General features: G+C 40.4%; 1 long non-coding RNA gene across 1 annotated transcript; it reads right to left on the reverse strand.

Moving 5' to 3' along the window:
- Positions 1–1,845: 1,845 nt before the first annotated feature.
- Positions 1,846–23,850, reverse strand: LOC142157801 (uncharacterized). Its single transcript, XR_012692640.1, has 3 exons — positions 23,677–23,850; positions 22,213–22,294; positions 1,846–2,624 (listed from the first exon to the last, which is right to left on the reverse strand). It is a non-coding gene; the product is annotated as an uncharacterized LOC142157801 (long non-coding RNA).
- Between the last annotated feature and the right edge of the window lie 2,184 nt (positions 23,851–26,034).

Here is a 26,034-nt window from a genome sequence, read left to right on the forward strand (position 1 = left end):
TCTGTGTCAGTGTTAGAGCCTGTCATGTCTGTGTCTGTGTTCTAGAGCCTGTCATGTCTGTGTTTGTGATTGCCATGTCTGTGTTTGAGCCTGTCATGTCTGTGTTTGAGCCTGTCATGTCTGTGTTAGTACCTGTCATGTCTGTGTTAGAACCTGTCATGTCTGTGTCTGTGTTAGAGTCTGTCATGTCTGTGTTAGTACCTGTCATGTCTGTGTTAGAACCTGTCATGTCTGTGTCTGTGTTAGAGTCTGTCATGTCTGTGTTATAACCTGTCATGTCTGTGTTTGAGCCTGTCATGTCTGTGTTAGTACCTGTCATGTCTGTGTTAGAGCCTGTCATGTCTGTGTCTGTGTTTTAGAGCCGGTCATGTCTGTGTTTGTGATTGCCATGTCTGTGTTAGTACCTGTCATGTCTGTGTTAGTATCTGTCATGTCTTTGTTAGAACCTGTCATGTCTGTGTCTGTGTTAGAACCTGTCATGTCTGTGTTATAACCTGTCATGTATGTGTCAGTGTTAGAGCCTGACATGTCTGTGTTAGAACCTGTCATGTCTGTGAGTGTTAGAGCCTGTCAAGTCTGTGTCTGTGTTTTAGAGCCTGTCATGTCTGTGTTTTAGAGCCTGTCATGTCTGTGTTAGAACCTGTCATTTCTGTGTTATAACCTGTCATGTCTGTGAGTGTTAGCAGGGCCGGTGCTAGGGTCTGTGGCGCCCTAGGCACATTTACAAAATCGGCGCCCCCCCCCGCCCGGCACATTTTCAAAATAGGCGCCCCCACCCTGCACACTTACAAAATAGTGTGTAAGTGTGCAGGGTGGGGGCGCCGATTTTGAAAATGTGCGTCTTTTCTTACCTGCTTCTAACTTGCCTCCTCTCTGCTCCGTCTGCTCCCCTCCACTCACTGACACTGACGGGCCGTGATGATGATGTCACGCCCGACAGTCAGTCAGTGAGTGGAGGGGAGGAGACGGAGCAGAGAGGCGGCGGTGGTGGTGAGCAATAGTCCCTCCCTGCGGATGCATGTGAAGCTGTGCGGCGGCCGTGAAAGGTATGGTCAGCGGTCGCTGCACAGTTTTAAAGAAATTTTTAATCTGTGGCGCCCTCCAGTTGCCTTCCAGAGCCCGGCGCCCTAGGTAAGTGCCTAACCTTGCCTAATGGGAGCGCCGGGCCTGAGTGTTAGAGCCTGTCATGTCTGTGTCTGTGTTTTAGAGCCTGCCATGTCTGTTTTTGTGATTGCCATATCTGTGTTAGTACCTGTCATGTCTGTGTTAGTACCTGTCATGTCTGTGTCTGTGTTAGAGCCTGTCATGTCTGTGTTATAACCTGTCATGTCTGTGAGTGTTAGAGCCTGTCATGTCTGTGTTATAACCTGTCATGTCTGTGAGTGTTAGAGCCTGTCATGTCTGTGTCTGTGTTAGAGCCTGTCATGTCTGTTTGTGATTGTCATGTCTGTGTTTGTGCCTGTTATGTATGTGTTATTTTGTTTGAGCCTGTTATGTCTATGTTATTTTGTTTGAGCCTGTCAATTTTGAGCTTTCCAGTTTGTGCTCAGCTTTTAGCTTCTCTATGATCATGTTGTGATTTTCCAGCAGTCAGTAAAGACATGATAGAGATCATTGATCCTTTTTGATCTGCGAAGGAGAAATTGCCCTCCTTCTTATTAAAGTACTACCCATCTGTTCTGACACTGCTTATATGGCAGTACCCTTGCCAAACTGTTTCTGGGATCCGTCTCGGGACCCCAGGGACTTGCTGCGGCAGGAGTGTAGTGGAAACTGGGAGGCTGGATAAGTGTCTTGCTCATAGAGCTGCTTGCAGGTACAAAGAAGGTGAATCCACACGAAGAATAACTATCAAGGTATTTATTTTAGCAGTAGAATGAAGCTGAATTCACATGAGTGGTTAATGGTTTGCAATTCAGATAACAACAACAGATGAAGTTGAATTCATACGAATGGTTAATGTTTGCAGTTCATATTACAGCAGCAGATGCGTTGAAGTCACACGAATGGTTAAAGGTTTGCAGTTCATGTAATAGCAATAGATAAAGATAGATTCACACGAATGGTTAAACTCACTGTGAGAAGTCCATAATACAGCAGCAGGTTGAGGTTAAATTAACTCAGAGGTAATGGTAGAGACCTGTACACAGCGGGAGAATAGAAGCAGTAATCCAGATGAAGCTCAGTACACATAAATGGTAAATCTCTGTATTCAGCAGGTAGTTTGCAGCAACAAAACAACAGCCACTGTAGTTCTGGAACTAGAAAGTGTTGCACTGGCAACTTGCTGAGTGTAGGTGGGGCCTTTTATAGTCTGCAGAAGAAGCCAACTGGGGAATGGGATCAGGTGTTCAGACTCAGCAGGAAGTTTAGCAAATGTCTCACCCAAGATGGCAGCCTCCAGTGCTGCAGACAGAAGTCACACTTGTCCCAGAATAAAATGCTGCATAAGACCAGGAGGAAGATGTACGCTAATATGGTAACGCCGAGTGGTGTAAACAGGGCTAAGACCCCGATTCGTGACATAGTGGCTGTATGTGCACAGTTGTATGTGACCTCCTGCTCCGTGCGTGGGTTCAAAAGAGGAGTGAGGAGCCAAGGGCGAAAAGGGTACGTATTATCTCCTAGAAGGGGTGACAAGAAGGACAAAGGGGAAAATATGAGTGACATAATTGTAGCTCCATCAAGAACACAACCAACATATTGGATGAAAAATCATTGCAAATGTACAAATTAGAAATAACGCACATATTCAGAGAAGCTTACATAATATACTAAATTTATTTTGAACCAAGTGTAAATCTTTTGGAAAGCTTTTTATATGGGGAGCTGTCCAAGTGGTATTTTAAGTGAAACATCACAATTGAATGTAACTGGGAATGATATTGCAATGCTCCATTGTAATATGTCTACTTAGCTATTAAACTTATGACATGAATCTTAATACTTTAAAGTACTACATATATGACGTCTATTTAGGTTAAAAACAAAAAACCTAGTACCTAATAGCCACGCATCACCATTCGGCCTTGCACCCCCTTGTCTCTGTTGCAATCTTTGCCACATCCCTGATTGCCGTAAGGCAAAGGAGTCATGTGTACTCCCTGGCCACATAGCTACCAGGTCATGAATCTGGAGAGACGCGTCACATATAGTCTGGATGTTTATATAGAGTGGAAATGTTTGCAATTCAAATAAATCGCAGCATTCCCACCCGAAGTACCATTTAATGCCCATATGACGTGCGTAAAACCGGCTATGGTGGCAATCTTCCGTTTGATCTGCACAAGGGACTCCTCATAGAGTGGCAGATGTATGAATTGCCTGAGCCGCGACAGGAACGCAGAACAACCTTCAGCACACGACTGAAGGACTTCTGTGACATCCCTACCGATACTCCCACAGTGGTCTGAAAAGACCTTGTGGTGCAAAAGTGCAATACCGCCAACTGTTTGGTCAATGGCGGTATTGTTGCGCATTGGCTGCAGGTCACTCTGCACAATGCGCAGGGTGTCCAGGATGACATGAGGCAGGAGTCAATAACGATGAACCACCTCAGCCTCAGACATCCCAAAGAGGCTGACACGTGGCCTGAAGACACGCTCCCTGGCCGGCGACGATGGACTAGTTGCAGGTTTTGGAGATGTCGACGATGGTTGCCCTCCTGTGCTGTCACATGTGCCTTAGTCATTTCTAAGAAATTTAAGAGAGAAGGATGTTACAAAAAAATACATTACCTCATCATTTTAGAAATGTCACTCCTGTTTGCACAGGAAACATTTACAATATACTTACACCTACAAGTGGGTTGGCCAAACTCATAATGGGGCTGAAAAATAGAGAACGAATTATTTACAGAAAAAACAGAGAACACAATTTGCCATTGTGCCACATGACTAGGAAAAAGCAAAAATCAAAAAAACAAACGAACACATACATATGTCTTGGGGGGGGGGGGAGAAAGTATTCCTTCTCCTTATATGCTATGTAAGGTTGCACACCTAGGGCCATCTTACTTACCACAAAATGGACGGTGATCCTTTGATGTAAATGTACTGTTATTCAGACTGTTAAAGAGGAATGTCAATGGAAAGCTAAAGAAAATTTAGGAAAATTAACAAAACTAGTAAACAGCCCCATGAGTGGGCTAACAAACACAGAAAAACAAGGAAACTATAACTTATGTATCAGGGGGAAAGACCAAAAAAAAGTAATAAAATGAGAAACAACAGGCTACCAGTAAACAGACACTTAAAAAAGTAGAAACCAAACAAACCCTAGTAATAGCTTAAAATATATAAAGCAAACATACCAGAAAATGCAGTCATAGCAGCATACAGGGCGCATGCTGTAATCACAGCTTTATAGCACCGTTTAATTGGCAGAGAGTATGCAGGTGAGAGACAGCATACGTCACGGTCACATGGCGATTCGGACACCTAATTGTGTCTACTAGTGGTTCAACACTGACAGATAAACTAGACCCAGAGCAGCTGCATGCTATACGCTAAAATCACGCGTTTGCATACGTTCGCCCAAGGCTGACTTTAACCTCCCTACACGGGAACACCTTCATTGTGAATTGACTACAGCACCACGCCCCGTCACCGCCCTTTTCACGCCCCAAAATCGCAGGACATCGGAAATGGCAATTACGTTCGCAAACATAAAGGTTTTGCATTCGTGCCTGAACGTTCGCTCGTTTTCTGGGGATGCGCACAAGACTTTTGCATATAATACGCACTAAAAAAGAACATACGTCCCTCAATGACTCAGGCCCAGAGTGTCCAACTGGAAAATCATTCAACCCAGTTTAATTGTATTTGATTGGATGGAATTATCAACCAATGACAAACAAGAACTGTTAGGAAGTATTAAACCTGTTTCCTGTTGATCTGATTGGAAAGTACAAGCAAACACAGCTCAGACACTGCCTTTATAATACACTCCTTGCTAAGTATTACTTGTTGCAGTGCCCGGCCCTATTGGAAGGTTTTTATTCTGTTTGGTGGCTTATCTGTATATCTATCTATCTGTCTATCTATCTATACACACAGTTTTTGAAGTGGGCAGATATATTGTGTTATACTGTCACTTCTACGACTTTCCGCTTCAACCACTGACAGTGACTGAATGTGACATTTGAAGGAGAGTGAGGAGTTGATTATGACCCCTAGACAGCAAATTTTAGGGACAGAAAAGAGGGTAGTGTTATACACAGAAAGAGAGGGGGGAGATGAGGGGGGAGGGGAGATGATTATTTCATTCAGTCTTGGAAATATTGAGTTTAAGAAAGTACTGGGACATCACAAGATGAGATGGCAGAGAAACAGCAGGAAATACAAGACATAATGGAAGGATGGAGGTCAGGAGAGGAACAATAGATTTGAGTGTCAACAGCAAACAGATGTACTGGAGGACAAATTAGCTGGTGAGGTCAGCAAAGGAGGAGGTGGGGGAGGTGGACTCAGATTTAGAGACCGAAATGGAGCCTTTGGTGAGGTAAGAGGAAAACCAGGAGAGGAGTGTCACAGAGGATAATAGATTGGAGAGTTTGCAAAAGGAAGGAATGGTTAATGATTTTGAAAGCAGCAGAGAGGTCGAGAAGGATAGGAAAGGAGAAGAATCCCTTAGATTTGGTGAAGAGAAGTTTGTTAGTGACCTTAGTGAGCGCAGTTTCATTGATGTGGAGGGAGTGGAATCCAGCTTGGAGTGGGTCGAGGAGGGAGTGAGATGAGAGGAAGGAGTTGAGATGGTTGTAGACAACCTGTTCAAGAAGTTTGGAGGCAAATGGAAGGAGGGCAATAGGGCGGAGTCAGGCAAGGTGGGAGCAGGTCTGTAGTGAGAGGGAGTGAAATAGTTGAGAGGGGATAAGATCAAGTGGGAAGATCAAGGGGGGTGAGGATGATAGTATTGTGCAAACTTTATCTGCAGATACTGAAGTTAAGGAAAATAAGTTGTGTGGGCTGGCGGGCAAAGGGTGTGACAGTGGAAAGCAGGGGGTGGAAATAGCATCCACAGAGGAGATGTTGGGATGAGCAGGGACTGAAGGGAGGAACCATGATATATGGACTCAATTTTGGAGGGGAAGTAGTAAAATTGAGAGCAGAGTGCAAGGAGGTGATTGGGAAAAGGGAGAGGAGAGAAGGTAGTTGAAGGTGGCAAAGAGGCAACATGGTTTGGTTTTGAAGAGTGGGAGTAAATGAGAGCTTTTATATGTTATGTTTAGAGAGTGACAGGACAGAACTGTAAGACGAGAGAATGAATTTGAAGTGACGAAATCAGCATTAGTGTATTACTTCCTTCATAGCCATGTCATGCTACGGGAGCATTTTTTTAATAGCAAATAAGTTTTGGAGTGCCAAGGTTGAGGCAAGGACCAACAAAACTTGATAGTGACAGCTGGGTGGGCATATGCTATAATGAAGGTTCAGAGACAATACAGAGGTGGGAAAGGACCATATCAAGGGAGTAGCCACTGCAGTGTAAGGGAGAGGAGATTAATTGAGAGAGACCAAGGGAGAAAGAGAGGGAGAGATGTTTGTAAGGAGCAAAGTCAAAGGGACTTAACATCCCCAAAGATGAGGGAGGGAAGATCAGAGGGGTGAAAGTGCGGGTGCCAGGTGGCAAAGTGATCAAGGAATTGAGAGACGGTAGATAAGGGCCACACAGCAGTGGGCTTAGTGTGAGAGTTGGATTGAATGTGTCTTGAAGGATGAGAAAGAGAGGGAAAGTTCAGAGGGAATAATTCAGAAAGAGCAGCAGGGGGAAGGAAGGATTTCAGCACTACCACCTTGCTGGCCACAGGTGTGAGGGAAAAGGAAAAAACCCCTGAAAGATAGAGCAGTTGGAGAGGTGGTATCATCAAGGGATTGACAGGTGTCAGTAATGGCAAGCAGGTTGAAAGTGCTAGAGATAAAGATATCATGGAAGGAGGCTAAATTGTTAAAACTCACCTAGCATTCAAGAGACCACAAGATAGTCGGAGAGATTGGGAAGAAGGAAGATGTGGATGAGGTTGTGAGGGTTGCTGGATTGCAAGGGTGGATAGGATTTTGAATTAGGGTGGGTGACAGGGGAGAGGGTTGAAATGGGATGAGAAACAGAACTAGGAGGAGACTCCTCAGTGTTCAGGGGATGAGGAAAAGGGGCACAGTAGGTGGGAGAGAGATAAAGATGGGACTGATCTGGGCAAACTTAAGGAGAGAGGTGGAGCGATGATAGTGAATAGATTTCAGGGAGGAGAAGGGAGAGGGAATAGGTATAAGCAAAAAGAGAGAAGAGCAGCAAGGGGGACTAAAGGAAGAGAGAGGGAGGGGGATAGCAGTAGAGAGGAAAATATGAGAGACATGGCAATGCGTCAGAGCGGGTGCAGTGGTGCAGAGAAGAGAAGAGTGGGGGGGGGGAGGAGTGATTGTTGGAAGGTTAGGCAAGGTAAGCAAAGGGATAGAGGAAGAGGAGCAAACCATGATAAGGCTAGGTGGATGTGTGGGGTAGATAATTGAAAGTTTGACAGAAAAAAAAGGGATGTAAGGGATAAGAAGAGAGGTGATGGCGATAAAGAATAAAGCATGTGGAGGGAAAGAATGCAGAAGAAACAGGAGAGAAAAGTGGTAGGAGAGAGGCAATAGGATCAGCAATGGAATGGAAAGTAGTTAGGGCAGTAGTGATGTAAGGCGTGACAGTGATGCTTGCCTGGATCGGTGAGGGACTATATCAGTTTCGAAAGGTACAGCAAGGCTGCTGTGGAATATAACTGGGCTAGGAGAGCCAGCTAGAGAGTCATGGTGAATGGAGCAAGAAGTATGGTTTGAAGATGGAAATACAAGCAGCAGTAAGTATATCAAATCCAATCATAGCAGGAAGTATGGTCAGCAGGGAATGTCCAGACTGTGCACAAGGCAGGTGCATGAGTTGGAGGATAACAGGAACACACAGGTGATTGTTGTCCTCATGTAGCTGTATTTGCAGGCAGATTGTTTCTCTCCTTTTCTCCTCTTGTCCATCTCTTGTGTAACTATTACTATGCTATATAAATCTGTATATACACTTGTAACAAGCCCACATTTAGAACAAATCCATACTACCTAACACCCTAATACAGCCAAACAGGGAGACATAATCTATTGTTTAAGTATGGTCACAGAGTCATGTGATCACTTCCTGGAGTTAAACCCCACTAATCTCACATTGCAAAGATAGTAATACAATTCTTACTCAAACAAATACAACATACCTGATCCCTTTAAAAATAACTGGAGCAGAGATTGTGTAAAATATTTACCATTTATCCAAATAGTTTACACTTTGCCCAGGCTGGAGGGAGTCCAAGACCTAGAAAAGGCTGCCATTTATCAGAATGTGGTCATTACTTCACGAGAATGTTCGCTTGATTAGGTGGATCTGGGCGGAGTTTAGCTATTGTGAGTGTAGTTTGAGCAGATTATGGGTGAGACTTTTATCATAGTTTTGCTTTGTTTTCAATTATAGAAAATATATGTTTTTCAAAAAGACTGTCTATTATTACTATTGACCGATCTGTTTGTCTGTTATGATATACTCAGTTGATAAGTCAAGAACAAATTTGTAACTTTACCTTTCTTGAAGGTGTGCTCAATTCTCTGGAATTTGAGACTATAAATCACTAACGACTCAATGGTTTAAGAAAAGTTTTAAGGTGAATAATTGCTTTATTAGACTAGATGCTGAGTATGGTAGGCAAATTTAAAATAAGAGTATATCATATATCATTCACATACATAAATTATTATTATACTGATAATAATATAGGCTTGTAAGGTCATTTTAAGAGAACATAAATGCTAGTGTTTACTCACCAGACATCTAGGATCAAGTTACTTTTTCTTGTTAAGAGAGTCTTATTATGAGATTTTTATTGTTATTACATGTCAAGGCAGAGGAAATGACTGGAAAATATTTACTTTAAATAAATCTGATCGTATTCAAATTCACAGCAGATCTTGTGTATTTTGTTCTTTGAAATAAAAACATGCAATTTAAACATAGAAAGTTTACATTAAACAGTGTACACACATACATAACATTTATACTTTCCCCAAAACATGGACACACTTTAGCAGTAAGTGATGTTTCTGTCCTTATTCACAACAAAGTACATGTTAAGCAAACCATGGAAAATATATTTGCTTTCCTTTACTCAAAGTGGGTGTACCTCTTAGAAGGACAAAGGGATCATAAAAATATGCTTTTTGGCAAGAAAATAATTTATGAAGCATCATACATCCCTAAGAAAATACATTTTTTTCACATGTAGCACATAACAAATCTCAATCTTTTTTTTTTTTATAATATATATAAAAAAAAAGGAAATTTGTGATACATAGCAAGACTGTTGTCCAGCAGCATTTACGGTGATAAAAGTTGGATGCTCTCCTGTTTTTTTCCATTCAATAAAATAAATGTAATAGTTCCAGTAAAAGTTAATGATCATCTGTAAAATTTACAGGCATGTAAAAATGAAGTAAGGGCACAATGTAAGTAGAAAAATATAGTATTTTTATTCACTTGAAAATATAATGTGTATTGGGGTGAATAAAGTTCTACTTTTTCTACTTAAATGTTGCCAACTCTTCTTCCAATCTTGTTTCAATGGTAACTGGGATACATCTTACCTGCAGCATATCTTGAAAATATTTTCACAAAAATAGGCAGTAAATATTCTCAGTATTCTAACTACTGAGGTTGCAATCTTGCTTTGGGCCAGGATCAAATCTCATCCATGTGTTTTACACCACAGACTCACTGTTGTATGTAATAGGCGTGGACTCTCCCTGCCTCATTCCAGTAACAGCCTGTGAGGCCACTGTTGTCTGTGATTGCCAATGTACTCTGCAGAGAGATGGAGAGAGAGAATGGCGACAGGATTGGATGATGCCTTTAGATGCACTGAGAGCAGGACTCAAGAAATGGGCCAGAGTGGTTGTTGTTCTATAGAGGCGGGGAGTCCAGTGAACAAGCTATGGCGAGATCTGCAGGAGCGGCCTCTGCTGAACCCAATAGGGTTGTGCGAGTGAATAGTCTGGACCTTATCATCATTAGATGAGGGCATGTGTGAAGGAAGGGGATCCCCTAATTTTTTTCAAATGTTGCTAAACAGGCCGGGCTGAAATCTTCAGGAGACATAGTGGAGGAGGCCCTTGGAGAAAAAGGGGAGAGGTCATCCTAAGAAAGGAACTCTGAATCCAGTGAGGGCAAAAGGATCAGAGCTTATCTTTACCATCCAAGGAGCAGAGAAATAGAGTTCAAGGGTGATAAAAGTGAAGGAAGTGTCGCTAACTGGTCTGGGGTGCAGTGACAGTCTAAGAAGTTGACAGGAAAGATGGAGTCCTGAGGGAGCTAGAGCACAGGTTACAAAATGGCAGGCTTCAGGTATGCAAAAGAGATTGTGTGTAGTAAGTGTCAAGAGCAAAACAGATTGTCTTGTTGTTGTTTGCTGTATTTTTCCTTGCAGACACTAAAGTTGCCAAACCAGAGGTTCCTGCTTCAATGCACAATGTTGGTGGACAGAGAAAGTATGAGTGAGGCAACAGTGGCTCCAAGTAGCCTTTTAGTTCCTTTAGGAGAGTCATTACACTTCACAGGGGAGAGACTGCGATCCATAACAGTCCATAACATAATCCATAATAAAATCAGTCACCACATCTGACACATTTAAAGAGGCATTGCTGGCACAGCACAGAGTGGTAGGCAAATGTGGTGAACAGTTGGTGGGCACCTTCATCTACAGACCTTGAGCTGGGACAATAAATACAACAGACATTTAAATGGAAGTAATCTAAATATGTTTAGTCAAGGTGCATCCCGATGGTCCTGTTAAATGTGCTGCTGGGAATAACACATTAGGAGTAGGCTCACAAAGGAAGAGTACAAGTGATCAAACCAGGTCAATGAATGGGTGTTGAACAACAAGTCAACATTTGGAGGCACAAATAGGTCAATTTGAATCAAGTGAAAGTCATACTTTAACAGCAGAGCAACATGGGTCACTACGAGAACAGGGCGTAGCAAGGGGTAGCTTCTCTCAAATACATTCACAAAGCCAAGTGGCTGCATAGGTAGATCTGGCATAGTAGAACTGATATCCAAGATGAGTGCTTGGAGAGTGAGACTATGACTCATAGTCTCACTCTCACGAGATCTCTTCAGTAAGGAGATTACTGCGCACCGCGGAACCACTACAGTGACAGCAGGCAGCTAACAGCATAACATTTGCTGTTAGTTGTCTGCCATTCTCCATGACCTGACAATCGGAGCCGGGGGCGGGGACGCCCACCCAACCCCAGGAATGCTGGTGGTACACAGAAATAAAAAACAAAAAAAATCAAGTTAAAATAGTTTCAAGGCCCCCTCAGAGGCCCGAGGCCTCTGGGCTCTAGCCCAGAAAGCCCCCGGGTTAATCTGGCCCTGCCTACTACCACAAAGGCTGCATGTAGTATTTTCAAAGCTGACAGAGCTAGAATTCTGTTTGTGTAATTTTATGCAAGCAAAACGAATTAATTTTAACAAGAGGAAAAAATTCCAGCAGAAAACTTGTGGTAAAATCATTAAAGTTTACCTATCACTGCTAGATATACAATTTGCTCACCACGTCTTTTAGTGTATATAACTTGACATGTATATGAGCCGTCTCAAATTTCCATTATGCCTAAGATTAAGACTATGCAGTCACCAAAGTTTTGATACAAAATAAGGGTATGTTTTTAGGTGATGGGAAGCTAGATCTTCATATGTATGTTATTCATCAAAATTTGAATATAAAAAAATGGAGGGGGAATCAAATTAAGGAAGATGTGTGAAAGAAAATAGCATAATGTAGCAATTTGCCTATACATCATAATCTGGTATGTACTGTATGCAAAACTTTAAGAATGAATCTTAGGCTGATAACCATAACTACACAGAGTTATGCTGTTCAACATGAATGTTCCATCTTTAGTGTACATACAGATCTATGATTTCCCATATTAAACAAATTATATGAATAGCAGCAATTACGATATGACAGCCAGTGGCATTTTGCCATAGTAAATTAGTGAATGTATCAAATATCTCTTGTAAGGAAACTATATGTGGGTTATGTAAACCTATTTTAAATTAACTCTTTGACATCGCTATATTGAAAACGCCTGCATGACTCTTATTCTATTTTTCTCCTCACAAACTATTTTAATATTGTCCCTTACAAACTCTTTAAAAAAAAAATCACAGATAAAATAGATGAGCCAGCTAGAACTCCTATTTCTTCCAAGTAATTATGTTAACCTAGGTGCATGAGTGTCTGAATCCTAGAAAAATAAACATTCTGAGATTTTTTTAATGGCTAAAAATACTAGTATTCATGGAAAATATTTTTTTTCTCACTAGGTACGGTACTTAGTGCTTTCTGTTCAAAGTGCTCATTTTGGGGCTGATTTAGAGTTAATTGAATGCCTTTCTATTGTAAGATACTGTACACATTACATCTGCATTTGTAAATAGAACATACTTGCCAACTCTCCCGGAATGTCCGGGAGACTCCTGCATTTTGCGTGAGTCTCACGGACTCCCGGGAGAGTGTGGCAATCTCCTGGATCTGCCCACTTCCAAGTGAAGTGTTCAGAATTAGATCCAAAACACCGCGATTCACCGATAATCGCAGTGTTTGGCCCCGCCCCGCTGTAAAATGACGCGTTTTGCGTCATTATGTCACGGGGGCTGGGGCAAAATGACACGATTTTCAGAGCCCCGCCCCCTGCACGCCTGCTTTCCCCGGCAGGCTCCCGGATCATACTTGCCATAAGTTGGCAAGTATGAAATAGATTTTTGCGCTGTTTAAGACTTGCGCCTTGTCTTTGGAGAGGTGGAATGGGGACAGGTAAGTGTAAACTGAGTACAGTAAAGTGTGTTCACATAAGTGAGACTGAATAAAACTTGAACGCATTTTTCAGATGCGCCTCTTAGGAGTAGTATCTCTTTCAGGGACTGGAGGGCTAGTGTAAACATACTCAATTTATAATGACCACCAACAGCACTATGTAGCCATTTCTGATGGGCTCTTTGTGTATGTATGGACCTCCAGCTGATAGCACTTAATTTGTTAGCATTCTCACTAATAGAAATACTTTATAAAATTCACTATCATCAATTCGCATTACTCTTTTGTCATTTACATTTGAACTACTGTAGGAAAGATTATTCTCATTTATTTTTTGAACGTGTAAACAACAGAAGTGGAGGTGTTTTGTATTTAATAATAACGTATATTGTAAATTCGACTTTCACTTTTAATAATAAGTGTCAAGATATTCTCTCTTGTGTATGTAACAATTTATTACATTATTATGTTATGTACAAATATGGTAATGCAAATTTTTCATTTACTACAAACACTGTCAATCCATATCACTCTTATATCATTAGGTGTACATAAACACAATCGCACACCTGACATATGTTGGATAAATTACTATTTTTTTAGTAAGACACATTGCCAGATATGTCTGACTCTTTAAACACATGTAAATATTCCTGTTTTGCCTATGTCTTTTTCTGCACAAGTTCAGAGTGCAAAATATTAACTCTAAATAAGACCTATTGTTTCTAAGTTTTGGGCCCTCTCCAAAAGGAGAGGCCTCTTCTCCAAATGGAGAAAGGTCTCAGGGCTAAGGAGACCCTTATATCACTGGGTTCTACAGAGGCTTCTTCCAGAGATCTGAAATTCTTCAGCTTGCCCTGAAGAGGGTGATAGCAATATCTACAAAGTGGTGGGATCCCGAGGTGACAAACAGTGAGGTGGATAAGTTAAGAAGTGCCTTTAAAAGCCCCAGAATTTTAGCGTAAAAGATATATAGTTTTATTAATCTTAATAAAAATGTTTGCTCGTAATATTGTTATGTATTTTTGGGCTCATGCTTTTTATACCTATAGACAAAAACAAGTTCTATTTGTGAACTTTTTATGTAATTTTTTTTTACTTTCTTTAACCTAAATTTATTATTAGGTAGAGCCTATATCATCAGTGCTCCTCTTTTGTTTGTTTCTTATCCTTTGGTATTTTAGATGGGGATGAAGAATCCCTTTGAGCAGCACTGATAATAAGGTTACCATTTTTTCTTCGTAATTTTTTAAAATTTGTACCATTTCTATTGTTGTTCCTGAAGATGTTTAGTTTGGTATTAGAGGCTATGTGCTCAATTATATATAATTTATATAACATTTTTAAATATTGTTATTTTGAAAACAGTTGCCTATAAAAAAAAATCTGTGGCTGTAATGTCCAAGATTCCATTCAGTGATAATTATAATTATTATATTTTTATTTATAAAACACTGACATACTACAAAGCACTGTACACTGAGGGGATCATGACACGAAAGAAAGAAATTACTTATATGACATGAAACAAGGTAAAGATCGCAGTAATTTCAATGTTTGAAGGATTGAGTTTTGAACCTGACACATTTAAGAGGAAATAGGTGCACACCTAGCACCAGTGACCAGCTACCCACCCCGATCTAACTTTTGATAAGTGAGTCTTATCTGTTTAAGAAAGTTTGCTGAGGACAATTCTCAAGCAAAGTTAAACCAAAAGTTTGTAGAAGTAATGAAAGCCAACTTCTTGTGTCATATACCATTCGATTAGGTGGACACAACACAGATTTAAAATTAAATTGCATAGCTACAATGTTTTGTTCAAGGACCAGTTTCACAGCCTTAAAATGTAGCCTGCTAATGGGATCTGATTGCAGGTTTGAAAACCACTGACCAAGAAATCTATAATTCTACACTAAATGTTGACTAATTAGTATTATCACATTAACCAACACAAATGGAATGTCTAGCTGCCTAGATATATATTAAAGCCTACATTGTATACCAGAACATAGATATTGACAATATTTTAGGGGATCAGTCATGTTAGAGACTTTTAAAATCAAAACCTATATTTAAAACAAAACCATTTAGTTTGTGTGCTCATTTGAATACTTTTTATATATGCAACTTATCCACACCTCCGCTACTCACTCAAGAGCTGCCTGTTCTACCGGCATCTATTCTGGAACCAGCAGTGTCATAATGATTGACAGTACCAGGGTTTGATAAGCATTGCTGTTCCCCTACCAGAGGTTACCTTTACAATATATGGCTATCATTTAGGCTTTTTTGTACAAGATGTAGATGGTAATGGGTTTATTTCTCTGTTATATGCATCTTGTAATGTGTTTTATTTCTGTAATATTTAGCGGGCAATGAGGTATCTTTGTGTAATATATGACTGATAATCAGGCCCGGCGCTCCCATTAGGCAACGTTAGGCAGTTGCCTAGGGCGCCGGGCTCTGAAGGGCGCCACAGGATTAAAAAACAGGTATACTTTATACTGTAAAACTGTGCGGCGACCGCGGGCATACCTTCCACGGCCGCGGCACAGCTATGGATCACCATCGCCGAAACGGCCCCCTACAACAGCTGATGGGGCGGGCGCACCTCCGTTTCCTCCACTCCCCCTCCCCTCACTGACTGTCGGGCGTGACATCATCATCAGGGCCTGACAATGTCAGTGAGGGACGGGACCCTGCAGAGAGGAGCAGCGTTATGGAGTGTAAGGTAAGGAGGTAAGGATATTTTGGGGGGGCAGGTTTTTTTTTTGGGCGGATATTTTGGGGGTGGGTGGTGGATTTATTTTGGGGGGGGGGCGGATTTCAAAATTGCGCCTAGGGCGCGGGGGATCCTAGCACCGGCCCTGCTGATAATAGTTGATTTCTCTGGGCACGATATAAAATAAATTACAGAATAATTATTCTCATTCCTAGCTTGGAAATAAAAGCATCCTTTAATTTATGTGTGCAGAGGGCAATACTTGTTGTGTATGGTAACGGTGACTGTCTGCAATGTATGATAATGGAGATCATTTGCTGTGTATGATGAAAATGGTGGACATTTACTAGAATGGTGGTCACTGAAAGTTTAGCAGCATAGTGGTTATTTGATGTGGTGGTCATTTGCTGTGCAGGAGAAAGTGTCATTTTTAGGCTTGATGCAGTTAAACCATTCATGTATGGGTCATTTGAAAAGATATATAAAAAATGTCACACCCACTTTTCTGCATAGCAATGCACATTTCAAAAAGTAATTTTTTTGCTCATCAGAAAAAAAGAGAGGAAACTGTGGCCTTGCACAGGCCCATAACAAAGAACGTCAATAATAATTGGCCTTATTTGCTTTTGCTATAATTCACTATGACAAACAGGCCTTCTTTTGCATATACTTGCATTAATTATACATATTTATGGCGTGTAGGGTTTGTAATGGGCAGGCACATTTAGAACAAATGGATGAGTACTTTTGTACTTGAGTACTTTAGTTTATTATTGTGAATACCTATTCAGAGTAGTGTTCCTATCTGTCCTGATTACGCTTTTTCTAGGGCAGTTCTTTTATTTCAGCCAAAATCTTTAATTCACGGGGTCTGAGTCATGAAGGAGAGCAAAGCATAAAAAAAGGAGTAACTTTGCACTTGGGCAAAACCATGTTGCATTGGGAGGGGAGGTAAATTTAAAATGTGGGAACAGATTTATAGTTTGGCATGTCCTAGGTCAACTTTAAATTTCAGTGTAAAAATAAAAACTATCAAGTATTTGTGTGCTAAATGAAAAAAACAGCCAGTATTTAACGTTTCGGCAAAATAGTAAACTTCTTTGCACCTCTTGCATTGTAACATGGTTGGTCTCGGCGAACATTTACTCCTTTTTTTGCCTTACTTTCCTTAATGACTCAGGCCCACAATGTTTATTTCCCATAATTCAATTTCTAATGCACCCAAATTAACAGGACAAGTGAGAATAGTTTCCGACAACTGATTTACCCTATCTGGGACCATGTTACCAATGCTTATCTGTGCTCCTTTGGCTCAGCTGTTCATTAATCAACATTACTTAAATACTATATTTATACCTATATACCTATAAATAAAAATTAATAATAATAATAAATACTCATGTTTTACTGCTCATTTGAATATGAATAAAGAGCAATTCCTTTATTTGTCAGAATTGTAATTTTTTTACTTACAAAACTGTACTTTTCAGTAACCACTACAGACACTGAGCCCATATTTACGTGTAAAATTTTGAAGACATGGTGCAGATTTTTCTGTGGTCATGTTACACACTTCTATTTGTGCTAGTGTACCTGGATTTTCACACAACTCCATGCACTTGCAGAGAAAGATGGTGGTGTTTGTAGAGGAGCAGACAGACGGAGTTGTGCAGCATTACTGAAATGAGATAAAGCAATGGGTAGGACACATTTTAGGAGCATAATGGTTCACAACAATTTCCACTATTTATAATGGGACACACTTTGCACTCTCCTTTTGCACTTCTGTTGAGGAGCATACTTCTTGATGGACTCTGAGCCAGTGGTTGAAATGGGCTGGTTTACGGTGGTAGTACTATCAGATGCCATTCACTTACATTTTCAATACTATGCCTTCTAATTTCCATACCTCCACTTCTAATTTTCCACTTCGACCACTGCTCTGAGCAGTGGTAGATCCGAGAGGAGCACCTCCACAGCACTGCTCCTGAAAAGTGTTGTCCCGCTGAAAAAAAGTAGGATTGAAGTTCTTACCTATTAAAGGGATTTAAGAGCAGGTGAGCAAGTCATGTGATCTGCCTGGGGATGTAGGGCATTGCATTTTCTGCACTGCAGCAAGGATGGCTAAAAACAGATACAGCATAGAGAACAAATTAGACCAGTAAATGAAACAGGGAGAGAGACTGCGGGACAGACACACAGAGAGGAAATAAGAAAAATGGACATATAAAGTAAAATGACCATGATGGATAGAGCTTCATTGGTACTTCATTTACTTTGAAATATGCTGTGAAACATGTTACAAAGTTACTATGATTAGTAAACAGCCCCCAGAACAGAAAGTCTATATCTGCCTGTGACTCCAAGCAGTGTAACAAAACTCTTGAAACACACAAAACTGCCACTTGCCCTGAAGTCCATTCAGTCTCAATATTCAGTTAAGCCCCATTTATGAAAATTAATAGTATTTTAGGAGAAAGATGGCAATTTTAATGAAAGGGTTGCTTCTAAAGCTGTAGGAGGTTGAATGTTGGTAAAATGTACACATTTTTGCACAGTGGACATTTTCAGAGTATTCTGACCACACACACCAAGGCGCACTTTAAGTACGTGGGATTGTCGTCCAAGAGTGAAGACTTGGTGCACTTCTTTAAGCGTGCTGGGTGGACTATCTAGCACACCAGTGCAAAATAAAAGCAATTTGCAGTGAGCATCTAGTGGGCAACAGTCTTAAATGAGGTTCAGTATGTGTGTGCTCAGCCCAGTGAAAAGCAAGCTAAAATGGTGACAAGGGGCCTGATTCATAAAGGATCTTAAATGAAGAGGATCCATATTTCAGTCTCCTGGACAAAACCATGTTACAATGGAAGGGGTGCAAATGAGTGTTCTGTTTTGCACATAGGTTAAATACTGACTGTTTTTTCATGTAACACAAATATCAACTTTAAATTTCAGTGTACAAATAAGCTATCAAGTATTTGTGTGTTACATGAAAAAACAGTCAGTATTTAACTTATGTGCAAAACAGAACACTCATTTGCACTCCTTCCATTGTAACATGGTTTTGTCCAGGAGACTGAAATAAGGATCCTATTCATTTAAGATCCTTAATGAATCAAGCCCAAGGTTCTCCATGTGCACTTGTGTATATCTCTACAATAACTTGCACATGACATGGACCAGACATTGAATGTTCCACGATCCTTTCAGTTGATTTAAAAATCAGACTAGCATGTCATTCATTTTGATTTTGCTCTTGTGCACTGTGCCTCTGCAATACTAACAGTCCTGATATTCTTATTGTAGTGCTGAATTATATGCGTATATATGCAAAGGATATATTTGCATATTTACATAGATCGTGTTGGTCTCATAAATAATTGCAAATGTGCATGTCTGCTCAATTTCATCACAAACATGCAATCTTGGCTTCATCATTGTATTGAGGCTGCCTGTCATATATCATACAAATTGGGAGTAATTTAAGTGATTTTATGGTAGAAATGGATATATCATGTATTCATTAGTTAACAGTCTAAGGATAGATAACGTGACAGCTGTTGAAAACATGTAACAATTTAAAATTATGCAAATCCCAAGCAACTTTCTCTTTTCCACCTTCAAATCTCTAAAAATAACCTTTCCTCGAACTCTTGCTAGCAGTGACCTAATATAACCTGGTTAGTATTAAGCACATTCCCTTCCCAAGGTTCATAAATCCTGGAGAATGTCACATTAATCTTAATCTGTAGACTAGATCACCGACACAAATAGATACAGTACCAGTAATATTGGACTCATGCCACCCTCACTTCATGGCATGTTGCCTTCAATTCCTCTATGAATTCTCTTAATTCATTGAATTTCCTCCTTCTATCCAGAATCATTTTTAAATGCCAGTAAGTGCCCGTTGATTTGCCAAGGTAAACAATACAGGATATCTATTGCTATTAATATCTGCTAATATATTTCAAATATTTATTACCGGATAGTTCAATGAACTGATGTCAAATGTCCTGTACCTATAAAATTACTGAGGTAACCACCTTCTCTCTATAATTTGCTATATACTTTAAATAATTAATAATAATTGTTAAATGTAATAATACAAATCAGAATGTACTGCCTGACTTTTCTTTAGTTATTATTATTAGACAAATTATCTTATTTGAAGATGCATTCCATAGCCCAGTATTCTAGCTGTACACTTCCATCTCACTTATTCATTTTAAAATGTCCAGGCCAAAGCCTGAATTAACAGAATTCTCTACTGTTGAACCCACACGTTGTTGTCTCCTGTATAGCAGCTGTAGCCTATATATAAATAACTACCTGCTAAGAGAAAGACACTTATGGTTAGTGGTTAGCATTCCTCCCAATTCCTGACCATGGCCTTATCTGTGTGGGGTTTGTATGTTCTCTCTATGTTTGCATGGGTTTCCTCCGGGTGCTTTGGTTTCCTCCCACACACCAAAAACATACTGGTAGGTTGATTTTCTGCTATCAAATTGACCCTAGTCTTACTCTCTATGTATGTGTATGTCAGGGGCTTCAGACTGTAAGCTCTGTCTGTGTGTATGTTAGGGAATTTAGACTGTAAGCTCCAATGGGAGGGAATGTGAGTGAGTTCTCTGTAAAGGGCTGCGGAGTTAGTGGCGCTATATAAATAGATGATGATGATGTGGGAAATTGTAGGAATATCGTAGTAGGTGTGAAGGGTACAACGATTAGGTTATTTAATGTAATACAAACGTTGGTAAAGCAGATTGGGTAGGAAAGGACTGTCCTGTTGCAGTGAAAATTTTTGTTTTTAAACTCATTCATTTTTAAAATAAGTAGAGATGCTCAGGCTCGGTTTTCTGAAAACCAAGTCCACCTGAACTTAAGGGAATCCGAGTAGGCTGGCAAGCCGGCGCGTTACTTTTGTGCGTCCTCAGATCTGAATCAAGGAAAAACCTCATTGTTTCGTTGTCGGATCTCGTGGGTTTCGAATTCCATAAGTACATTCCCGCGCCATTGCTCACACAGAAACAGGGGTAGCAGTGTTCTTGTCACTCTCCAGCCTCCAGTGACATTGCTCAGTGCCATTGCTCACACAGAAACAGGGGTAGCAGTGTTCTTGTCACTCTCCAGCCTCCAGTGACATTGCTCAGTGCCATTGCTCATACAGAAACAGGAGGGGTAGCAGTGTTCTTGTCACTTGACAAAAAATTACTGGAAATGACTGGAAATTAATGTTATTGAGGTTAATAATAATAATGTAGGGATAAAAAAGAGCCACATTTTGTGATTTTAGCAAAAAAAAATAGGGATTTTATATTAAATAAAACCGGGATCCAAAAACAAAACACGCGAGGGTGGTTTTGCCAAAACCAAAGCACAAAGTTAATCCAAATCCAAAACCAAAACCAAAACATGGGGGTCAATGAACATCTCTAAAAATAAGTAACAAAAAAGGGAACAGGAAAAAAAACAGGAGTAATATGGAAGTAGGGGAACAAAGTGGGTAATAACAGGTACAGTTATTTATTAGCATTAACTGTGACTCATATATACAATACGTACAACAACAACAATAGTGATACACTGTGAGAGCAAAATTAAAGAAGAAGCATTCTTTAGTGTATAAAGATGTTGGACTATCTGAAAGCTAACACAAGCGCTATTGCTCAGCATGGTAGAGTATAAATGACAGTTTAGAAAAAAGAAAATACTTATTATGAATAAGTTTTAGCCGCACTAAATAATTGCCAAGTGGATTATCTTATGACCTCTATGACTCTTTATGAAAGAGATACACAGACATTTATTAAGGCAATGAGTTATAGCTAGTATGCCATCCAGCATTCACTGAAATGAATCAGTGCTATAGGTAAAAAAAATACATGATATATCGATAACTATGACTTTGTGACTGTTAGCGGATCAATATGACCTCATTGCCACCCTTCAAATTATTGAATTAGAGATCATAAATAGATAGAATGGCAGCAACCACCAGATGTGACCCCATAATAATGGACATACTGTTTTTAGGTCTGAACATAAATGCAAACACATATTTCCCATAGAAGACACTAAGTAAGCTTACAGAAAATCAGGCTTATGTTTTTTTGTGCAGGAGTTTAGATATGAATTTGATTGGAAAAACAATAATCGGCTTTTATACACAACAGGCTCAAGACAGTAATTGATTGTAAGAATACTAGAGATCATATCTTGTCGTATACTGTAGAATGGCAGTGCTATAGGAAAGTATAAATCTTTGTACACATTACAGTTATGATTCTTGGTTACAAAGTCACAGAAACACAATGAACCATGTCCAAGGTCACACAGAAATGTCTCCTGTTGTTCCATTGGGCATTTCTTGCTTGTGTTATATATATAAATGTATAGAACCAAAATGATAAAAAAATGTATGCTCCCAGAGAAGTATACCAACTCATCATTATATACCTATGAGTGAAAATGCACACGTCATAACATACACCGACGTAATGTGGGTGATCACTGGAGTCTAAAAATGATTGAGAGGAAGTTTGTACTTAACAAATATCAATATTTTATTTTATTTTACATAACTGCTATTTACTTGTTTCTGAAAATGCAGTGGCCATCATCAGGACATCCACAGTGTAGATGATTGGAAATATGCAGTCATGTATTCTTGAGACCTGCCATATTCAGAACAAATGTGAGTATGAAAATATGAATAACAATTATTTAAAGAGGCACAGTGCTAATAGCTTAGGAATAGTAATAACACAATTGCATTCCAGTATGTATCACTGTTCTAAATGTCCTAAAGTGAAAAGAAACATAAAAATATTTTTGATATGTTATTAGAATTAGAAAGAAACACAATAATATAACCACATCGGGAATGGGCAGACAGAGAGATAAGAGAGCCCTGCTTGCAAGCTTAAATGTTTCATTGTCATTTTGCACTGGGCAGACCTTCTAGGTGATACAGCAACAAATTCAATTCGCTTCATATATGAGGTCCATTAAATTTCAGTAACACTAATCACTGATATAGTGTATACTGTAAATAATATATAAATGGTTGGTTCTTATTGTAAGGTATATTTTGTGTGCAATGTTTCTCTCATAAGCATGTGGACCTCATAGATTGATGTACAATATTCCGATCAACACATATGGTGCCAGTTGATACAAAACAGTGAGTAATGTTCCTCATTGTGAATGAAATGAAAATGATGACTACATTTGTTGAAGGAAAGTCAGTGACATCTGTTTAAGATAAGGAGACTAGTCCCACAATTGGAGGATTTCAGACTCACAATGAAAAGTATTAATCAGTCTGAATGCTCTCATTGATTAATAGTGCTTTAAAAAACACACAGCAAAGTAATTAGTCTGAATATGACTGAGCACCTGTTTAGTGTGATGTATATTCATTTTCCCTCAGTTGGAGTTTCACAACTATGTAGTAGATTAAAGTATTTTGTGAGTAACAAATATAACAGAATTGAGGTTCATCATGGAAGAAAAAAATGCACATGGGTGTTATCCTGATGAGTGTGCAATCATTTTCATATTCCAGGTATATGAGTTGTCATTTCATTATTCATAATTGGAAAAAAACAGTGTAACCAGTTGTGTAAATAGGAGGACAGGGCAAGGACCTTTTACATACCCTCTTACCCCATTCAGTGGTGGTTCTGGGGGGGAGGTGATCAGGGCAATTGCACCCCTTAGCAGGGGCATGCTCCCTGCGGCTGCACACTATGTGCAGGTCACTGTCATTGTCAGCCCAGACAGGCAGACAGAGAACCCTGCCCGGCCGCTCTCATTGTGTTTTAAGCACAGTCAGAGTGGCCGGGCAGCATACTCTGGCTGCCTGTCTGTGCTGACAGTGACACTGACCTGTACATAGTGTGCAGCCGCAGGGAGACAACTGTTAAAAAAGGATGTGGGGCCTAAATCACCCCCCCTTAACATACGCACCCCCAGTGTTCACCAGGGACCCCCGCAATGAGGTATGGACTTGGCTGTGTGAAGTGCGCAGGTCGCGGTTCTCCAGGTTAGTTACCAGTGCAATGGAAGAAGTGCAGGGATGGTCGTGCAGTCCGGGTCAGATACCAAACAATGGTGCAGTACATAGGGAGGATCCAGAAGAATAGTCAGGGACAAGCCAGAAGTCAGAATCCAGATTAGGTGCAGTACCGAAGAGCAGGACAAGAGAATGGTCAGGTACAAGCCAGGAGTCAGGAACCAGGTAACAACTACAGGAACAGAGAAACAGGACACAGGAAACTGGAACACTGGTGAACAAATACTCTGGCACCAGCACTAGGTAAGGAGGGTCTTTATATATATATATGAGAATATACTCTGATTGGTGACCACCTATAGACAGTGCGGTGACGGCGCCTGACAAACACTGCCTCACCCTGGCTAGGATTACACTAAGAAACCTCTAACACCCCCCATCCCCCCAAAAGGAGTGGTGTGTTATATCAGCAATTGGCATGAGCCTAGAGAACAAAATGGCTACTCCTTTACTCTTCTCGTAGGGTTTAGCACTGTACTACCGTGTGGATAGTGCTTACTGCGTAATGAATGGCAGACCCTTGTTTAAAGTGTGTCTCTTGAATAAAGACCACATCTAATTTATCTGTGTAAATGGCATGTAAGGCCTAAGATCTTTTGTCAGGGACATTGATGTAACACCCCTCCAGTCACCTGACTCAAGTGAGCATTTAGGTTGTGTAGACTGTGTGTGTCCTGTCTGCAGTGATCTCCTTTACCTTACCTCACGTAGTGCAGTAGGTTCTTCGATGGGTAGTTTTCTGGACAAGCAACACCAGGGGGGGGGGGACGGGGGGGGGGTCAAGGAACCTTCTGCCCCCTACTAATAAACCCACAGGCAGACACGCAGGAAAATAAAAAGTTTTATACTGTTTGGTATTTGAAAGCCACACCAGCACTTCTATTGGTGAGGCGCAAGCTCCAAAGAGCTTTTTATGTCTATGCAGACTCTTTTTATATTAAAATTAAGAACCTCACTTGGAAGTTAAACTTTAAAGAAGTAACTTTCAAATCTAAGTTAGTATAAAAAGTTTACAATAGATATATTATAATGCAGTGCAATACGTCAACTACTATCTACTCTTACTAAGAGGTACCTCTGCACGGTGGCTTAGTGGTAAGCACTTCTGCCTTATCTGTGTGGAGTTTGTATGTTCTCCCCGTGTTTGCGTGGGTTTGCTCTGGGTGCTCCGGCTTCCTCCCACAATCCAAAAACATACCAGTAGGTTAACTGGTTGCTATCAAATTGACGTTAGTCTCTGTGTATCTGTCTGTGTGTCTGTTAGGGAATTTAGACTGTAAGCCCCAATGGGACAGGGACTGATGTGAGTGAGTTCTCTGTACAGCGCTGCGGAATTAGTGGCGCTATATAAATAACCGATGATGATGTTTTAAATGCTAACCTTAACCCATACTACACTTTACACTTCAGTAACATATGATTCAATTAATAAAACAGATCATAAATCAACATATACACATTTGCCTAAAGGATGAAATCGAGTGGTCTTTTCTGGGTAATGAAACAGATCTCCTCCGCTAGCAGCAATACAAGTACAAATGGCCAATGAAGATGTCACGGCTGTCAGTTTTCTTTCAACTCTAGCAAGACATATATTATTCCACATTGTGACACTATGTTAAGCTTTCACTATTCAGCAAACTCAGATTTTGAAGAGTCTTGGCTCCAACTTTAGTGACAACATGACGTAACAAATGTACACGTTTTCCCTCTTTCCTCGATTATCACAAAAGCACTGTCCCAAAGCAGACTATAGCGCCACAATACTCCGATATAATAAACTTCACACTCCTGGGGGTAAATTCTGTAGTCTATGGCAAACTCTCACAATTTATCTCAGTCTTTGCTCCCTATCTTTCCCTATCTACCTTATAGCAGAAAAAATACAATACGTAGTCCCAGTACATAAATTATGGAACCAAAAAATGGGTACTTATCAGATCTTCTCACAGGAATTTTCAGTGGAATCTCTCATAGGACCCTGCAGCTGTTTTTCCTCACAGGAACCTGCAGTTGTCTTGCTAATGACAGGCTGGATAAAACTGACAGACTCTCTCTTCTGTCAGTGCCGACAGGGCTTACCGGGTCCTCTTTCCTGTCAGTCCCGCTTGGTCACTCGGTTCTCAGCGGCTGTCCAGCTCCTCAGATGCCTCTCCCAGACGGCTCTCCTCAGGGCTTTTCTCTGATTGGAGACTGACAGGACTCTCCTGTCAGTCTCTCTCTTTCCCCTATCTCACTGCTGCAGCCTGGATCCGGGCGCTGACTCTTTCTCAGAATTCCAACAGCCATTTTTTTTTCAGGTGGTTGTTCACTTCCATAGTTAGCTCCTCCCCCTTT

This window comes from Mixophyes fleayi, chromosome 5 (genome assembly GCF_038048845.1).
Source record: "Mixophyes fleayi isolate aMixFle1 chromosome 5, aMixFle1.hap1, whole genome shotgun sequence".
NCBI classification, from domain to species: domain Eukaryota; kingdom Metazoa; phylum Chordata; class Amphibia; order Anura; family Limnodynastidae; genus Mixophyes; species Mixophyes fleayi.